Source organism: Hyperolius riggenbachi, chromosome 3, assembly GCF_040937935.1.
Source record: "Hyperolius riggenbachi isolate aHypRig1 chromosome 3, aHypRig1.pri, whole genome shotgun sequence".
Taxonomy (NCBI): Eukaryota; Metazoa; Chordata; class Amphibia; order Anura; family Hyperoliidae; genus Hyperolius; species Hyperolius riggenbachi.
Window position 1 is genome coordinate 456,347,984 of NC_090648.1, and position 19,304 is coordinate 456,367,287.

Here is a 19,304-nt window from a genome sequence, read left to right on the forward strand (position 1 = left end):
CCGCAACCCTTTTCGAACACACAGCAGCGCCAATGCATGTTTCCCCTTTCCTAACTTTCAATTACTGTATTTTGCCATTTATTACAATGGTATATGGTACTGTTCTATGCCTAATTTTTTACATTGAGTCTCAAGCAACTAGAAAGCACACTCATCTGGCATTAGCCGATCACTGTCTGCACCAGATAACCGAGACTCTACTGTATTGCTGTACATTGGAATGCAGCTACACATGTAAGGAATGCCTTGGAGGATGGGAGAGTATAAATTTGGTGTTATGGGGGCCCTCAATGAGACTTTGACAGGACCTCCATCCCTACACTCACCACAATCCCCCACTAATGGTGACCCAAATAGAGTCCTGTAGCATGTGCAATCACCGCAACCTGCATATCAAGGGCTGCCACTCCCCCAATGCAAGATATCAAGTCTCCCTACCTCCCCCTTCCCCCCAAAATCAGTGCTATCTCCTCCCTTTACCATGACTCACCACTGGCGTTGCCAGGCCCCAGGTAGCTATTTCCCCCTCACCCTCCATCACTATCACCTAATAGAGTATTGTGTGAGAATAGTATCTAGGATTCCAGTTCTGAAAGGCAAGAGCGCTATACAATACACTACAGTGCCACCCAAGCTGGAGTGGTCCAGAGTCCAGCATATAATTCCCAAAATTAAGCAAAAAAAAAAAAAACCCAAGTTACAGCATTTAAGAAATACATTAATAGTTACATTAGGGACTCAGATTTTTTAATATGTAAGTCAGGAGGGTATATTACTGGTATTTTTTGCAAATAAGGGCTTCAGCTATTCACATAGTGTAAACAACACAAAACAGAAACCATACACCTTTATTTCCGAATAAAATATTGTCACCATACATTGTACTAGGGACATCATTTAAATGTTGTAATAACTGGGAAAAACGAGCATATAAAATGTGTGGGTTTTATCTACAGTATCACTTTTTATTTTTAAACTATAATGGCTGAAAACTGAGAAATGACTTTTTTTTAATTTTTTTCTTATTCCCTTTAAATGCATAATAAATAAAATAATTTGTAGGAAAAAAGTACCACCCAAATAAAGCCTAGTTTGTCCGGTAAAAAAAATATGAATATATCATTTTGGTGTGATAAGTAATGATAACATTATTAGGGAATGAATGGGAAGAGCGTGATATGTGAAAATTGCTGTGGTTTTTAAGGTGAAATAACCTGTTAGGGAAATGGTAGGACCGAATGTAATCTCCCAGGAACTAAGCCTGTTTGTAAGTGGGGAACCGCCGGTACTTGAATTGCAGTTGCAATGCGATAGTGTTGTCAATTGCAACGCAATGCCCCAGTGTGGAAGTAGCCTAAATCAGAGCCAAAGTGTCTTCCTTCTCCACTTGCTGCTTCAGTGGGGAAAGGGGGTTAGGCCCGGTGCACATTAGCATTCTGAGCCAAAAGGATCTGGTGAGCGAATCCGGTCTCCGCTTCACTGGATCTGGATGGCTCTGTCCGTGGCCCGGTTCAAATAGTGAAAACAGATCTGATCATTGATTGATCAGATCCATTTTCACTCAGTAAATACATACCAAATCTTCAGTAGCAGCCGGCGGTAGAGGCTTTCTCTTCTTCCGCTGTGACTACACAGCGCGTCATGTGACTAGTCACATGACGCGGAAGAAGACGGAAGCCTCTACCGCCGGCTAGATTAGGTATGTATAAACCCTCTCTCACCCACCTGCCTGGCTGCTGCACGCTCCCGTCACTCAGGTTCGCGTTGGAACATGCCCCCATCCCCCGACGAACACTAGTGTGTCACTAGTGTGAAGAAATATTCCGTTTTTCCATTGCCCCAATGCTGCAGCATTTTTTCCGGTCCGGAAAATTAGGGCCTGCAGCATCTTTTAGATCTGGGGACCGGAACATACAGAACGTATCCGTACCAACGGACGCATGTGAATGGATCCATAGGTTAACATTGGATCCTTTCACATCCGTTCCGTTTGTACAGTATACGTTCCGGTTTCCGGTCCGCAAAAAACGCTAATGTGTATCCCCTCTGACACAGGGAGGGTCATTGAGAGAAACATGAGGATGCGTGTTCTTCACACAATACCAGACCTGCAGGCTTTCTGCTTCCTGATCCCCGCCCCTTAGATTTCCTTCTGCAATGTCAATATGTATTTAGGCAACAGTAAATAATGTTCTCTCTGCTTCGTAGCGTGATGAGCTACATTGCAAAACTATTTCCCTTCCCAAGTTGACCCGGGATGTTAAATGGTAATTGGATTTAGACTTGTATTCTCCAGGCGATGGGCTACACACCAACGCATCATTTATCAGCGTGCGACCCACAGGGGGTCCATACCCCATATTAGTCATACGCTCTATTTCTGTCCCATCCCATTCCCTTATGGTACAAGAACGGAATGCAAAATCTCACAATACTCAGTCATAAGAAAGTGAAACGTTTATAGCGGTACCTCATGGTTTGTCATAGTGAGAAATTATGTTGTCATAATAATACATTCATAACATGCTACCTACACAGAGATTAGTTTACTTAAGACGCTCACAATGTGATCAGATAATGATTTGAAGCCTGTTTAAAACAAGTTTAACCCAAAACCGAGAAGCATAAACATTAAAGAAATGCTTTGATGAAAATGTCAACATTCTGTTATCCTTAAAAGGAGGGTTCAAGCAAAATAAAAAAATGAGTTTCACTTACCTGGGGCTTCTACCAGCCCCCTGCAGCCATCCTGTGCCCTCGTAGTCCCTCACTGCTGCTCCAGTCCCCTGCTGGCAGCTTGCCGACCTTGGAGGTCGGCTGGACGCATTGCGTACATTTTTACGCATTGCCGCTCGTGCAGGAACATTAACACATAAATTTTATGCGTTACTGGTTCAATGCGTACATTTTTACGCATTGAACCAGTAATGCATAAAAATGTATGTGTTAATGTTCCTGCACGAGCGGGAATGCGTAAAAATGTACGCAATGCGTCCCGCCGACCTCCGAGGTCGGCAAGCTGCCAGTGGGGGACTGGAGCAGAAGTGAGGGACTACGAGGGCACAGGATGGCTGCAGAGGGCTGGTAGAAGCCCCAGGTAAGTGAAACTTATTTTTTTATTTTGCTTGGACCTTCCCTTTAAGGTGGCCACACACGATACGATCTGATTTTACTGCTATAGGGTTTTTTCTTTAGTGAATCTTGTAAGGGCCAAGAATACCTAGGTGAGAAGTAGGGAGGAACCGTCTGGGAGGCCAATGGTGCAGTATCGTTAGCTATAGGGATGATAAACTTATATAAATATATACTCACAAAGGTGGGTTGCAGTTCCTGCAACCACCTGTAATGATCGGTGTCAACACACAGAGAGAATCTGATTATTGATGATCTGCAGTATCACCAATAATACAGATATATGACTAACCGCTGGACACCCGGCACAAGAAATACAATAACGACAGTAATATATATCACAGAACTGTGGAAATATCCACCACACGGCAATTCTTCAGAGGTGTGGTTACCTCTGAATGGGAACCCCGTGAGTGAGATCCTCTAACCAGGCAAAATGAGGAATCTCGACCCCTAGCAGTAATCGTCTGCTTGGGGCAGGCGTCTCGGAGAGGCAAGCCTCAGAGATAACCCTCCAGTGGGAGACGTTCCACTGAAGGGAGAAAGGTCAGACAGGCAGAGGTTCAGCAACAGAGATGGCGGCAGCAGTACAGGAACAGAAGGCAGAAGAGTAATCGGTAAAGAAGCAAAGGTCGGCAACAAGAATCAGATAGGCAGAGGTACAATAGCGTGCAGTGTTCTCCCCAGAAATTTTTTCCAGCCGGGTGGCATGAAAAAGTAGCCGGGTGGGGCGCAACAGGGCGAATGCAGGGCCGTGTAAGCTCTGCTGACAGCATAGCAGGAGGAGGAAACGAGCCGATATCAGCCGGGTGCTTACCAAAATTAGCCGGATAGAGGCCTGGGGAAAACACTGAGCCTCCATATGACTCTTGCTTTAATGCTAGGTACAGAGATGCTAGGTGAGATTTTCTGCCCGATTTACTGTCAGAACGATTATTTCCAACATGTCTGATCTGCTTTCTGATCAAATGCCGAGCATTTTCTGATCGATTTCCGTTCACTTCAATAGGAAATCGATCGGAAAATGCTTGAAAATCGATCAGAAAGCAGATTGATCATGTTGGAAATAATGGATCTGACAGTAAATCAGCCAGAAAATCTCAGTGTGTACCCAGTATTAGATATGCACCATCTGTCTTAAAGTGAACCTGCCAAGTCAAAACCAGGAAAACCGGTTGTTTGGTTGTTTTTAATGTGCTATTACAGTGCTTTTTGTTTGCGTTTGAAAAAAACTGAACAAAAATAGGCTTGATTTGCAGTACACAAATCCGGTTCACAGTGCAGGTGAAACAGACATCATATTGTTATACGTATTGGGCATCATTAATGGTTCCGATCAACCACTATTGTTCCGTCAATGTTTTTGGGGTTGGTTCCTCTACCAATCATCTGATTGGTAAGGTTTTCATTTGTGGACCCCATTGTTGTGGAACCACAAGGCTTAGCATGTCCTACAGATTTAACTGAGAAGCTGCAAATTCACACATAGGTATGAACTGTTTTTTTTTTTAGAAAATGCAAAGCTCAGCATGGTCTGAAAGGACATGCTGGCCCCTTGAGATTCCAGAGATTAGTGTATCCTAAGGGTTAAAAAAGAGGGGGTGGGATTGGGAATACACTTCAGGACAGAGCTTTATGTGTGCAAGCTGACCTAAGGTCACAGCTTTTTTTTTTGCCTGTACCTATCAGATCAGACTGCTTTTTTTCCCCTTCAGCGCTGCTGTCTGTGTGCTCTGTTCTCTGGGCAGCCAGGACATCCCGCTCTCTGCAGCTAGTGGAGATCTGCTCCGTGCGTCTGACACCCGGGGAGGAAGTGAGTGATTGCCTGCACTCCCCTCTTCAAGTGGTGTAATTCAGAGATAGGAAAGTTAGTACTGCACGTAAATGTACAACAATTGTACGGTGGGGAGGGAGAGAGAGACAAGTGACACAGCCGTGAGGGGGAAAGGAGGCACTAAATACCCGGATTACAAAGCCAGACGGGCTGTAGTTTGCCCAGCTCTGCTTTAGTCACAGGCTCCAGCATCCCTTCACGATCGTGCAGGCAGAGTGAGAGACTGCTTGTAATGTGCCTCGTTCCTGGAGGAGCACTATGCAGTCAGCATGGTCCCGCCTATTGCCATGCTGAGGCAAGGAGTGTACAAGCCCGCCAGAAAGCGCGAGATCTCGTACGTTAGAGGAGCTGAGCTTGCTGGGCAATCTGCTACAGGAGTCAGCGCTGAGTGCAGAGAACAGCGCTGGCTTTTGTAATATGCAAAATAGCAGCCGGGCGGGGCCTTAATTCACCCGGGCGGCGCGCCCACTTAATTGATCCTGGGGAGAACACTGGCGTGGAGAGAGAGAGTAGTCAACGATAGCCGGAGTCAAACACAGATACAATATTAAATACAATCCTAACTAAGGTGTGAAATCCTTAGCATCAACACCAGGGCACTGAACTAAGGTCTGAGCGCTAACACAGAAGTGTATTCACGACAGCAGACAAGGAGCAACTGAAAATAAGCTCCTTATATGCTGGGAGCGCATCAGCAGCGCCACCCAGCCAATCAAAAGGCCTCCTGAGGTCAGCTGACTGGAGAGTCAGCTGACCCTCCTACGTAGGAGGTAAAAATCCTGCCTCCTTGCGCGCGTGCGACCCTCTGCCTCTGTGCACCAGAGAGACCAGGCCTAGGGTCCGTGCGCGAACGCGTGCCGAAGTCCGCCGGCTGCACCACCTGACCCGCCGCCATGTCGCCAGCCGCGGCGGCGGTGTACCCACCAACCCGTGCCAGCAGTTCCGCATGTGAAGCGGAACTCGCTGGCTGGGAAGCGGAGACCGCCGCCATGTTACCCCGCGCGGCGGCGTCTCCGTGGACTCTCACACCACCGTATAGGCCTGCAGGGAATTAACCGTCCCTGCTCGGTACTCCAGGTCCTGCTGGATACTGGATGGTCACTCTCCTGTAGTACGATAGACTTTCCAGAAATACTGCAAAGCTATTACCTCCAAAGGAGGTCTGACTGGTAGTGGGCAGGATGGAGGCACCCAATATATGTTCTATTTTAGTATTTTTAAATACAAATAAAAAATTATATAATAAAAATATAGACACCAGTTCAACTGGAAAAAAGGTTTTATACAAAAAGCAGTCTGACAACGCATTTCACGGGTCATGGCCCGCTTCTTCAGGTCAATACAAAATGCCTCAATAGCATAGGAACTAGACTAGAGTGTAGGCGCCTCTAATGTGATTTTACAGCTATTTGATAAAATTGACAGGTACTACAGAAAAACTGAAAGCTTAATTTTTTATTCGAGTGAAAATTCAGATCGGATTTTTGTTTTTCTCGATTGGGAGTGATGGAAATTTCTGATCAATTTTTTTACAAGATTGTATGGTGTGTGGTAGATTGACAATGTCATAATGCAGAGACACAATTTTCTCAGAGTTTTCACTTTTTTTCATAATTGTTGCAATCTTGAATTGAAAAGAAATGTAAAAAAAATTGTATGGTGTGTGGTCACCTTTAAAGTCATTAATTTAGGCTGGTTTTACACTGGATTTTTGCATTGCTTCATAATCCGTGTGGTGGACACAAGTTCATGTGGTAACGTGATGCAGCCTTTGTGTCGGCATTACGGCGATTAGGATACTTCAGGCATGCCGTGTGGCATCGTGTGAGCTGTGCAAGTCTTCATAGACTCCATAAACATGTATCTCTGTGCTACTGTGCAGGCACAAACCCTACTAGCGCCAGTGCAGTGTGGCTGCGCTTGTACATGGAAGGGAGCGCAGCTGCAAAGAAGAAGAGGGTCCTGGCCGGCAGCAAAGGGTCGTGGACATCGGGGAATCCTCTGGAGCACCCAGAGGCTTCCCTCTACAGTGGCAAGTTAAATACCTAACTTTTTTCTAACCCTTCAGGTTTGCTTTCATAAAAAAATCCTAACTATACTCAAATCAAAAAGTCAAAAATATGATCTGAAGTGCTACTTTAACTATCCGACATCTCATCTTTAAGTAGGGCTGTGGATTCCTCTACTCCATCAGAAGATACAAACTGTCACTTGCATCCTTGAATGGTTAAAGTGGACCCAAATTAAAAATACAAGATTTAAGAAATAAAATCTATTTTCTAAATTATAATAATAAATAGCAGCCTTTTTTCAGCTGCATGATGACAAATATAAAATATTTTACATTTATTGGAGGAACCCCTCCCTTCCTTTCATATTGCCGGGACAGAATCTGGCAAACTGGTGGAGTAGGTGGTGTCCGGCAAAGGAGGAATTGCTAATAGAGTCACTTTATACTTCCACAAAAGACGTTTTAAAGAGTACCTGAGATGGGGCAGAAAAAAAAATACATACCTGGGGCTTCCTAAAGCCCACTCCAGGCTGATTGCTTCCTTGCCGTCCTCCACCACCTGGATCATCCGTAACTGGCCCCGGAAAGTCCACCAGTTGGCATATGCGCTGCCTGGTCGTGTGCACTCCATATGCGCTGTAGTACTGGACAGGCGAAGAACGCTCCTGGCGTTGGGAGCGTGCGCGTGACCGGAGCACGCATGCGCAGCTGGCCCCGGACCAGAGGACATTCTAGGGCCAATAGTAAAGGATCCAGGTGGCAGGGGAGTGGCTGGAGGAAGCCCCAGGTATGTACAGTGGTGTGAAAAACTATTTGCCCCCTTCCTGATTTCTTATTCTTTTGCATGTTTGTCACACTTAAATGTTTCTGCTCATCAAAAACCGTTAACTATTAGTCAAAGATAACATAATTGAACACAAAATGCAATTTTAAATGATGGTTTTTATTATTTAGTGAGAAAAAAAACTCCAAATCTACATGGCCCTGTGTGAAAAAGTGATTGCCCCCCTTGTTAAAAAAAATAACTTAACTGTGGTTTATCACACCTGAGTTCAATTTCTGTAGTCACCCCCAGGCCTGATTACTGCCACACATGTTTCAATCAAGAAATCACTTAAATAGGAGCTATCTGACACAGAGAAGTAGACCAAAAGCACCTCAAAAGCTAGACATCATGCCAAGATCCAAAGAAATTCAGGAACACATGAGAACAAAGTACTGTAACTGAGATCTATCAGTCTGGTAAAGGTTATAAAGCCATTTCTAAAGCTTTGGGACTCCAGCGAACCACAGTGAGAGCCATTATCCACAAATGGCAAAAACATGGAACAGTGATGAACCTTCCCAGGAGTGGCTGGCAGACCAAAATTACCCCAAGAGCGCAGAGAAAACTCATCCGAGAGGCCACAAAAGACCCCAGGACAACATCTAAAGAACTGCAGGCCTCACTTGCCTCAATTAAGGTCATTGTTCATGACTCCACCATAAGAAAGAGACTGGGCAAAAACGGTCTGCATGGCAGATATCCAAGGCGCAAACCACTTTTAAGCAAAAAGAACATTAAGGCTCGTCTCAATTTTGCTAAAAAAAACATCTCAATGATGGGCAAGACTTTTGGGAAAATACCTTGTGGACCGACGAGACAAAAGTTGAACTTTTTGGAAGGTGCGTGTCCCGTTACATCTGGCGTAGAAGTAACACAGCATTTCAGCAAAAGAACATCATACCAACAGTAAAATACGGTGGTGGTAGTGTAATGGTCTGGGGTTGTTTTGCTGATTCAGGACCTGGAAGGCTTGCTGTGATAGATGGAACCATGAATTGTACTGTCTACCAAAAAATCCTGAAGGAGAATGTCCGGCCATCTGTTTGTCAACTCAAGCTGAAGCGATTTTGGGTGCTGCAGCAGGACAATTAACCAAAACACACCAGCAAATCCACCTCTGAATGGCTGAAGAAAAACAAAATAAAGACTTTGGAGTGGCCTAGTCAAAGTCCTGACCTGAATCCTATTGAGATGTTGTGGCATGACCTTAAAAAGGCGGTTTATGCTAGAAAACCCTCAAATAAAGCTGAATTACAACAATTCTGCAAAGATGAGTGGGCCAAAATTCCTCCAGAGCGCTGTAAAAGACTCGTTGCAAGTTATCGCAAACGCTTGATTGCAGTTATTGCTGCTAAGGGTGGCCCAACCAGTTATTAGGTTCAGGGGGCAATTTCTTTTTCACACAGGGCCATGTAGGTTTTGAGTTATTTTTCTCACTAAATAATAAAAACCATCATTTACAACTGCATTTTGTGTTCAATTATGTAATCTTTGACTAATAGTTAACGGTTTTTGATGAGCAGAAACATTTAAGTGTGACAAACATGCAAAAGAATAAGAAATCAGGAAGGGGGCAAATAGTTTTTCACACCACTGTATATAAGGTATGTATATATTTTTTATCCTCCCCATCTCAGGTTTACTGTAAGTAACAGTAAACAAACATCATTGCCCCCCACCCCCCAACTCTTCCTTTATTTCACATATTTCTATCCCGCTTTAAGTGTCACATTAGTAGCAATGCAACACATCACAGGGACAGCAGTCATCTGCCTAGCGTCACTGTATATTGTGCCGCCGGCCCCCCTGGGACAGCTGGGGTGAAGAGGCCAATCCCATTAAAGCGAGTGATTAAAATAATGATTTCCCCAGTAACGCTCATTAATTAGCGATGTTTGTTGCTTGGGGCGCTGCGTTCCTTTGGGTCTTAACGCAACACAGCCCCCCCCCCCCCTCCCAGAATTCTTTGCATTGGTTAATGTCTTCCTCTCGTTTCCTTGAGACAACATATTATTGTAACTAGCAAATGATTCCCTTCTGTGGCTCTCCCATAAACAGGGCCACCGGAGGCAATCATTCTGCTTGTTAAAGTGTGCAGGTAGGAGACGTCGGAATAATAGCAGCGCTAATGTCAATAATAACAGAGCATTGTGCAATCCCGCGACCCACCAGCCGCGCTGCATACCGTTATCCCATTACTGGCGGGAGAGTGTGAGATGTATATCAGCTGAAACATAAGACCTATCAGCAAACCGGAGTCACAAAGGCTTCCTAGCTTCCACTTCGCTGGGATTGTAATTACAGAATACCGGCAACATGACTTCTACTAGGTGTACCCTAATTTACTAATGTTCCCTACAGCTGAAGAGCATAAAGTTAGCCATTCATTAGCAGGGCCGGATTTGTACTTTTAACCGTCCAAGATTCACCATAACCAGCTGCCCCACCCCAGGGACCGGCAGCATCCTAACCCCCCCCCCCCCCCTCCCCAACATGGCAGGGATTAGATTGTAGGAGTCCCTGAGGACAGTTAGCTAAGTGATGGCAGGGATTACATTATATGGATGGAGACATTATCGCAGGGAGTAGATTGTAAACTCCTTGGTGAGTGGCACATTTGGTAACTGACAGGCAGCTCAGCGATGGCTATGTCAGTTTGCTGCCCCTTCATCCCCTGAGTATCAGAGCCGGCTGTTGGTAGCCACCCACCGCTATGTGCAGACTCTGTGTAGCAGGACAAATGTTTGACAGGCTAACTGCTACTGCCGCCCTGCTGCCCACAGCCCACCCCTTACTGTCCTGGTGCCCTAGGCCATGGCCTTCGTGGCCTTGCCTGAAATCTGGCCATGTTCATAAGTCAACACCAGCACAAACTGGCAAGGAATCAGGAGTAGGGATTGGTGTGCAAATTGATTAACCACCAATTAAAGCACTGTACTCACTATTGTTGCACTGCTTGCAATCACACTGGGACCCAGAGCTGTGGGGTCCCCAACTACTAACCTTCCTTTTGCTCTGTACTCTCTACGTCGGCCTTCCAAACAAGGACTTGTACCGCCTACAACTGATCCAGAATACTGCTGCAAGTCTGTTAACTAACCAACCTCGTCACTGCCACATAACACCGGTCTTGCACTCCCTTCACTCGCTACCTATAAAATGGAGGATCCTGTTCAAGATCGGCCTACTGACATTTAAATCACTACGTAATCTGGGCTCTAGATACATGAAAGAAATGTTGCAGCTGCGTAGCAATCCCTGCAAACTCAGGTTCTAATAATCTAGTCATAGCTAGAGTCTACCTGAAAACGTTTGGTGCCAGAGCCTTCTGTCATGCTGCTCCTACATTATGGAACGCCTTACCTCAGCAGATCAGGCCAGCTCCATCTCTGGACGTGCTTAAATACAGACTGATAACCCACCTGTTCAGTTTGGCATTTGCAGAAATATAATTTCATTGTGTTAATACTTCATCCTACTATCAACTACTGACTCTGAGAGCCTAAGCGCTTTCAGTTCTAAGGGAGAAAAGAGCTATAGTAATGTTTTTGTTGTTATTGTTCCCTTCCTCTGATACAGGGGACTAAACTTCAGATCAGGTGTTTTTGTGGCTATTTCAATAAAGGAAAGCAAGATTGTCTATTGGGTAATTGGTCAATATACCCTCAAAGATAGGGGGTGGGGCCAACCTTCGTAACATAAGTACAGCAAATTTTGTATATACATAATAAGGTCATAAAGCCACCATAATCTTACCAATAAAAGTCAATTTATTAATTCCAATTAGACAAAATCCCCTCAATACAAAACCCTCAATACCACAATTTCCCTATTCAATTTAAAAAAAATTGAGAACAATGCAATGCAATTTAGCCATATCACATGGGGCAATAATCTGCAGATATAAAGATAGCTTATCTCTGGCCAGAGAGTATAGTTGACATATCATTCATCCGCCCGCGCATGCGTACAACAGCCACACTGCCACACTGTCCCAATGTCCTGGGGGCCCCCCACTTTATCACCTTGGACTGGACTACCATTGGCATCCAATCAGAGCCAGTTTTCCATATAAATACATCAAAATCCGATTCAGAATACAAACTCCGGATAGCTTGTGTGTTTTCAGCTTTAAGAATATAAGGTTACACTATGGATGGGTCTCACCCGTTAAGACAGTCCCCGTTGTGATTAGAGTGGCTCCACATTCACTTGCGTTGATGTTATAGCCAGGATTCCATCTAGCGTGTTGCGGATTCCGTCACTAGCCGGTGCACTAGCCGACACAGCGGACACCAATTGGTGATACAACACCCTGGCCGCACGAACCCCGGATAGAGGAACTAGCGTGCTGGCGTGGATGCGGAGACACACGCGGCGGGCAGTATGTCAATATCTAAAGTGACAGAATCCGCAACACGCTAGATGGAATCCTGGCTATAACATCAACGCAAGTGAATGTGGAGCCACTCTAATCACAACGGGGACTGTCTTAACGGGTGAGACCCATCCATAGTGTAACCTTATATTCTTAAAGCTGAAAACACACAAGCTATCCGGAGTTTGTATTCTGAATCGGATTTTGATGTATTTATATGGAAAACTGGCTCTGATTGGATGCCAATGGTAGTCCAGTCCAAGGTGATAAAGTGGGGGGCCCCCAGGACATTGGGACAGTGTGGCAGTGTGGCTGTTGTACGCATGCGCGGGCGGATGAATGATATGTCAACTATACTCTCTGGCCAGAGATAAGCTATCTTTATATCTGCAGATTATTGCCCCATGTGATATGGCTAAATTGCATTGCATTGTTCTCAATTTTTTTTAAATTGAATAGGGAAATTGTGGTATTGAGGGTTTTGTATTGAGGGGATTTTGTCTAACTGGATTTAATAAATTGACTTTTATTGGTAAGATTATGGTGGCTTTATGACCTTATTATGTATATACAAAATTTGCTGTGTTTTTGTGGCTATACTTGTTATAAGTGTAAAAATCATGATTCAGTTGGGTTTTTTTTAGGATGTCCAAAAACTATAATTGTTTTTTTTCCCATAAAGGTTATCATGCTGTGGTTAAATGTTTAAAGTAAAGAGGAAGTTCTGTGTTTAGTTCCATTTTAAAGCGGGACTTTCAACCATAAAATCAAATTCCATTTACCTATTGCTCTGTTTTTATTAAGTAGTCTACATGCAGCCTGCATTGCAAACATTCCAATATAACCATAAATATTTCTGCTGTAATGAATCTTATCTCAATCAGCCTGGCTCTAATCTGGTACATTATGTAGGAGAACAGAGGCACCAAAAGGATAAAAGGAAGCTAAATGAGCTTAAAAACCAAATTCTTGGTAAATAGAGGAGGTAGTGGTGGACTTACCTCCTTCAAGTAGACACACAACGACTGAAGTAAAGACAGTCAATATATTTTATTTATGAACTCCAAATATGCAACGCGTTTCGCAGGTTTGATCCCGCTTCATCAGGCAATAACAACGGAGCAATAGCATATGTGGTCAGTAGAAGAGCCAGGCACCTCTGTCTCTTTTTTTTTCTGGTACATTGTTGGGGAGAGGGAAGCTTGTTATCTTCCCTCCCACATTCCTGTTCCTCACTGACTGGCCGAGGGCAGTTCAGTGTGACAGCCTGAGGCTGAGAAGGGAAATATACCTCAATCCACTGCAGAAGCTGCTGAAATACGATCTCACGTGTTTACAAAGCAAGCTAGATATGACAGTGCAGTTTCTACAGCGCTCAGAGGGGAGGAGGGCTGAGGGAAAAAAAAAGTAAGGGAGGAAGTTACATCAGGATTGGCTTTAGTCAGAGGCAGTAAAGATGGAAAATGCCTGGAACAGTTTTCTCTTATTTACTAAATACAATTCACTGAAATCATAATGTGGATTGTGCAATGCGTATGTTATGTAAGTAGAACAAGTATTCACCTATTTATATATGTGTTTTTTCTTCCTTGGATAGTATAGCTGTCCCTGCTGCTTAAAGAAGCTCAGGAGGTGTGCAATTGCCTAGCTGACCTCTATTGAAGCACAGCCCTAGGCCAGACCTCCATGTGCCACCACATGGGGGCAGCGTGGAGTTCCTCTTTATCTCCCATCCATCTTCATTTATATCAATGATGCAAATTCTGTCCATGGAAGGCCAAAAGCATCAATCAGTATCCCACAAGTCGTCCTATTTCTCAGTGTGATCTGCAAAAAGCTGCAATCTTCAGTAGGGATTTCTCAGAGGTGTAACCAGTGACTGCCCCAAGATGACAGAAGACAGGCACATCCCATGTCACCATGCCCTGAATTCCTTGTCTATGTAGGCAATACGTTTACCATTACAATATGGTTCTTAATTGGTGTGGATCACAGACTCCTTACAGTCATCGAATGACATAATGACCTGCAGATGAGAGACATCAAGGTACACAGACAGGCGGGACCCCCTGTGGGGGGAGCTCATTCCTGGAGACCTGATCTTCTGGCGACACAATATGAAGGGGGCATACAAGTCTGTGGCAAGAGGAGAGTTGTTACAGCGCCGCTACAAATTGCATAGCACCATTACCAGTGTAGCCATACTGAAATCCCACAGACTATTATCATTATTATTGTTCAGATAAAAGTGAACCTACATTTAAAAAAAAGCCCATTTACTTACCTGGGACTTCTTCTAGCCCCCTGAAGTCTTCCTGGTCCCTCATCGTGCTCCCTTGTTATGACTCTGCGCTCAGCAGTTCCTCCGCTGTCCCCCTATGTATTGTCAGTTGGCAGGCCACTGTGCGTGCGCGGCACCAGCTGTGCTCCTTTGCGCTCCTGTATCCAAGAGCCACATGCACAGAAGCAATTTTGCTTACTGCGCAAGGACAGACTGGTCCTGGCCACGGGAGTGCATTGGAGGAAGTGTGTGGCACGGGGTCGCACATCCAGCGTTGGAGGGAGACAGTGGAGGAACAGCAGAGTGCGGGATGACAGCAAGGGAGCGGGAGGACTATAGAGGGCTGGAAAAAGCCCCAGGTAAGTAAAAATATTTTACTTTAGCTTTCCTTTAAATAGATCCATCATGACTATGGCTTCACATTACAACTCGTTAAAACAAACCTGAGGGCCCTTTCACACTGGGGTGATGCACTAAATTTACGCTTAATACGCTTCTGCACATGTCATAAATTGCCCAACAGGAAGTGAGCGCCGGATGCCAGACAGAGATTCACACGGTAATCCCTGAAGGCCTGTTTTTGGCGCTGCTGCCAAACTTCAGTGGTAAGCCACCCTAAAGTGTCATTTCCAAAGTGAAAAAGTGCCATAATGATACTTATTATTATTATTAAAGTGGGATAAAATTCTGACATAACATTCAATAAAAATGTGTCTTCCTACTTTTTATTACCCATTCAGTTACCCTATTGGCTTTTGTGAACAAGTAATATTGTCTGTCTACAAGTTCCCAAAGTACAGTTTATCTGGTCTGAAAGCTGCCATTGCATTTTATTCATAAATTTTAATATATAAATATAGCAGCTATCTAGTGATAATTTCTCATCCGTTCAGTTCCATAGCTGGCTGTTACTAATTGTAACAATTGAGGAATGTAAATACAATATAATGCCATCACTTCTTCTGATGCAGACCACAAGCTGAAAGAGCTTTCCACTGCAGAAGGAAGTGCTGTTTAACTGTTTGAATGCTGTTCTGCTGCAATTTTTTTTCTTTGTGTGATAGTAGATTTAAGGCTGTAAATAATCTTTTATGTTTCAATAATTTTTTATGTAAATAATCTTTTAGAGCAAAGGAGAAATGCTGAGTTTCAGACCACTTTAAGTATTTATAAAGTGCCAACATCTTCTGGGGGCCCCAGCAGATCCCATTGCTTGAAACATGTAATTACAGCACGACCCATCATACAGCATAACCCTTCATCCTCATTACAGTGCTTTTGGGAATACGGGAATCTTAGGGCAAGGTGTCAGGAATTCTATATCACTATGTAACGGGGTTGAAGATATATATTTTTACCAGTTTCCTGAACAACTGAATGGGAAATTCCTTGCCTGCGTCTCATTCTTCTCCATCCAGCAATGCTGCACCTTTAATATAAAGTGTTATCGGCAGGAGACTATCATGGCTTCCTCCCCCTCTAGTGGGAGATGAACAGAACTACAACCATTTCTGGCTATAATATTTAGCAGACTGTGCTTTTTGTACTACGGTAGGAGGGTTGTACGGCAGTTATTCAGGCAAACTTCTTTATATGCATTTAGTAGATAATTGTTGAAATCGATTATGTATGAAAAAGATTTATGAAAAAAGCTGCTGTTTTTGCATAATAAAAAGGCATAATAACTGTAGCACCACTACATAGATCCTCATTGACCTCCAGCTGTCTCCTCACTCCCCTTCCTGTCTCTGTGAATCTACATCTCTTTTCTATACTGGGGGGACCTACCTGGTACTGAGGACACATCTGGTTGAGTCTCTGAACATGAAACTAAGGTAAGGAATCGGAAATCATGCTTGTCAGAATCTCTGTATTGTATATGTCTCAACTTGGGTATTTTTTTTTTCATTCACAGCAACAATGGACTTTCAGTGTGAGGAACAGGTCGAAAATCAGTTTCAGGCTCTGGTCAGACCTACTTTGGGTCATTACAAAAGCATATTGCGACTGGACCTCTTTGCTGCACTTTTTATGGATGATATCAGTAAGCGCACGCCTCATAATTCACAGGAGAGTTTTATTAGCGCTCTGTGTAACTGGTCCTCCCTATTCTGCCTCCTACCGATAACTTTCACTGGCCAGTTAAACGTGTGAAGAGAATAGATACATTTATTGTACGCTGCGAACAATGTAGATAGGGGTGTTGCACATTTTATACGGAAGTTACAGAGCAATGGGAGGAGGGATACGCTGCAATGTATATTCTGTGTAGGGTTGTTAAAGTGTACCTCCAGACTGAAAATCTACTCAGCAGCACCGAAAAGGCTTGGCGTTTCTTTAACAGTTTCACAGCATCAGAACTTTATTTTTCTTGCCAAAGCCTCATTTTTATCTGCACAGACGCTAAGCTCCGCCGCCATCAAAGAAAACTGCCCAGGCATTTTTCCCCTGATAAAAGAGTGATGTGCAATCTTGCGTTACTTGAACACAGGTGCGGTAGACAATACAATACTTCAGCCGCTCCTCCTCCCCGGCTGAAGGGATGGACTGTGGTTAAAGAGATAAAAGACAAAACGGAATAGCTCTCTGTAGTGTATTAACCTTTTTTAATTGCAAAAACACGCAAGATAAAATTCCACTTACTAAAAAGCGGTGTTAAATCATGTTATCATGGTTTAGACCCATAAAAGACCTCCAGCGGGCAACCAACTCCTCCTCTGTGGCCAGCAGCAGGGGGAGGCCCAGATGGTGTGGACGCGGTGCCTCCTGTTGGTGTCTGTGTGCCAGTGACTTCATGACGCGTTTCGGCATATAGACGCTTTTGTCACTTGACAAAGGCGTGGATACGCCGAAACGCGTTGTGAAGTCACTGGCACACAGACACCAACAGGAGGCACCGCGTCCACACCATCTGGGCCTCCCCCCGCTGCTGGCCACAGAGGAGGAGTTGGTTGCCCGCTGGAGGTCTTTTATGGGTCTAACCAATGATAACCTGATTTAAAGAGAACCCGAGGTGGGATTTTATTATGCTAGTGGGGCACAGAGGCTGGTTGTGCACACTAACACCAGCCTCTGTTGCCCCATGGTGTGCCTCCAAGACCCCCCTGCTCGCCGCTATAGCCCCCGCAGTGCTAGCGACACACAGCGTGTCGCCAGCACAATGTTTATCTATGCGGTGTCTGTCAGCGCTGCTCCCCCGCCTCCTCCGCATCGGCGCTACCCGCCCGTGTCCCTTCCCTCCCGCTGTTTGGAGGGAAGGTACGCGGACGGGTAGCGCCGATGCGGAGGAGGCGGGGGAGCGGCGCTGACAGACACCGCATAGGTAAACATTATGCTGGCGACACGCTGTGTGTTGCTAGCACTGCGGGGGGTATAGCAGTGCGCAGGGGGTTCCTGGAGGCACACCATGGGGCAACAGAGGCTGGTGTTAGTGTGCACAACCAGCCTCTGTGCCCCACTAGCATAATAAAATCCCACCTCCGGTTCTCTTTAACACCGATCTTTAGTAAGTGGAATTTTATCTTGCGTTTTGCTAATAAAAAAGGTTAATACACTACGGAGCGTTCCTCCGTTTTTTCTTTTATATATTTTTCCCGTGATGCTGTGCAAAGCATGATGGGATTTATGATGTTGTTGTTCTCATTGCTTAGCAAATGGGAGGGGTGATCAGGGCACAGGACAGTTGGCACTGTGTCTCATGCTCCCTGTCACCTTCTTCCAACCAAAAAGATGGCTGCCCTCATGAAATCACAAACATTTGCCTGTTCTTTTAAAACAGGGTGGGTAAAAGAATATATTACCTATCTATTTTAATTAACATAACTAATGTAAACTTAAAGGGCTTGATTCACAAAAGAGTGCTAACTGTTAGCACGGCCGTTTTCGCGCGAATTTTCGCATTGCGAGCGATCGCGAATTTTCGCGCGAAACGATAATGTTTTCGCGCGCAAACGCGAATTTTACCGCGAAATCGATATCGTTTTTGCATTTGCGCGCGAAACGATACGTGCGCAATGCGAAAACTCGCGCGAAAACGGCCGTGCTAACAGTTAGCACTCTTTTGTGAATCAAGCCCCATGACAGTATGTTTGTTTAGGGTGAAGTTCCTCTTTAACTGGCCATTAGCATCCAATCAGTTTCACAGCATTCTGATTACAGTGACAGACAAACTTTTTTTGTTATGTTATTTCTCATCCATTTTACTTTTATCACCATCGTTAGGCCTGGAGCCCACTAGAGCCCTTTGGGATCGCCAGTGATTCCAAAATGCGCTATGCCAATGAAAGTTTATGGAGGTGAATCCACAGGAGCAGAGATGGATGAAAGCGGACCTCTGCTCTAAAAGATAAGTAATGGCATTATTACATTTAAAGAAAAACAATTCTTTGTTACAGCTGATACAAATCCTGCAATAAATCTGCAGTGTGTCCACTCCCTGCTTTCATGGAAGCAGACATATTGTTAACATCCTGTGTTTACCAATTAGCTGCTCTGGCATGGCAGAGGAGATTCCTGAGCTGACACAGCTGAGTGATCAAATTACAGTGGTGATTAGTCAACAGAGGAGGGGAAATAACACAGGCTAAGCTCTCTGACGGCCATTGCACACCAAAAGCCACTAGCGGATCCGCAAACGATAGCGGTTATTGAAGCAGATTTTACACTTTCCTATACTTGACATTGAGGCACAAACGCCTCGAAAACTGTAACAATGCTGCAGGACCTGAGTTTGCATTTGGGGAAAAAACGAACCGCTCTGGTGTGCACCATCCCATTCACGTTCATTAGCCAAGCGGTTTTCACCCCGCAAGCGTTTTAAAAAAGGCTCAGAACCTCTCTTGG

At 44.6% G+C, this 19,304-nt stretch overlaps 1 protein-coding gene across 1 annotated transcript in view; it reads right to left on the reverse strand.

Annotated features, from left to right (window-relative positions):
* Nucleotides 1-19,304, reverse strand: part of SYN3 (synapsin III) — a 520,265-nt gene that overhangs the window by 155,402 nt on the left and 345,559 nt on the right. The window lies entirely within an intron of this gene.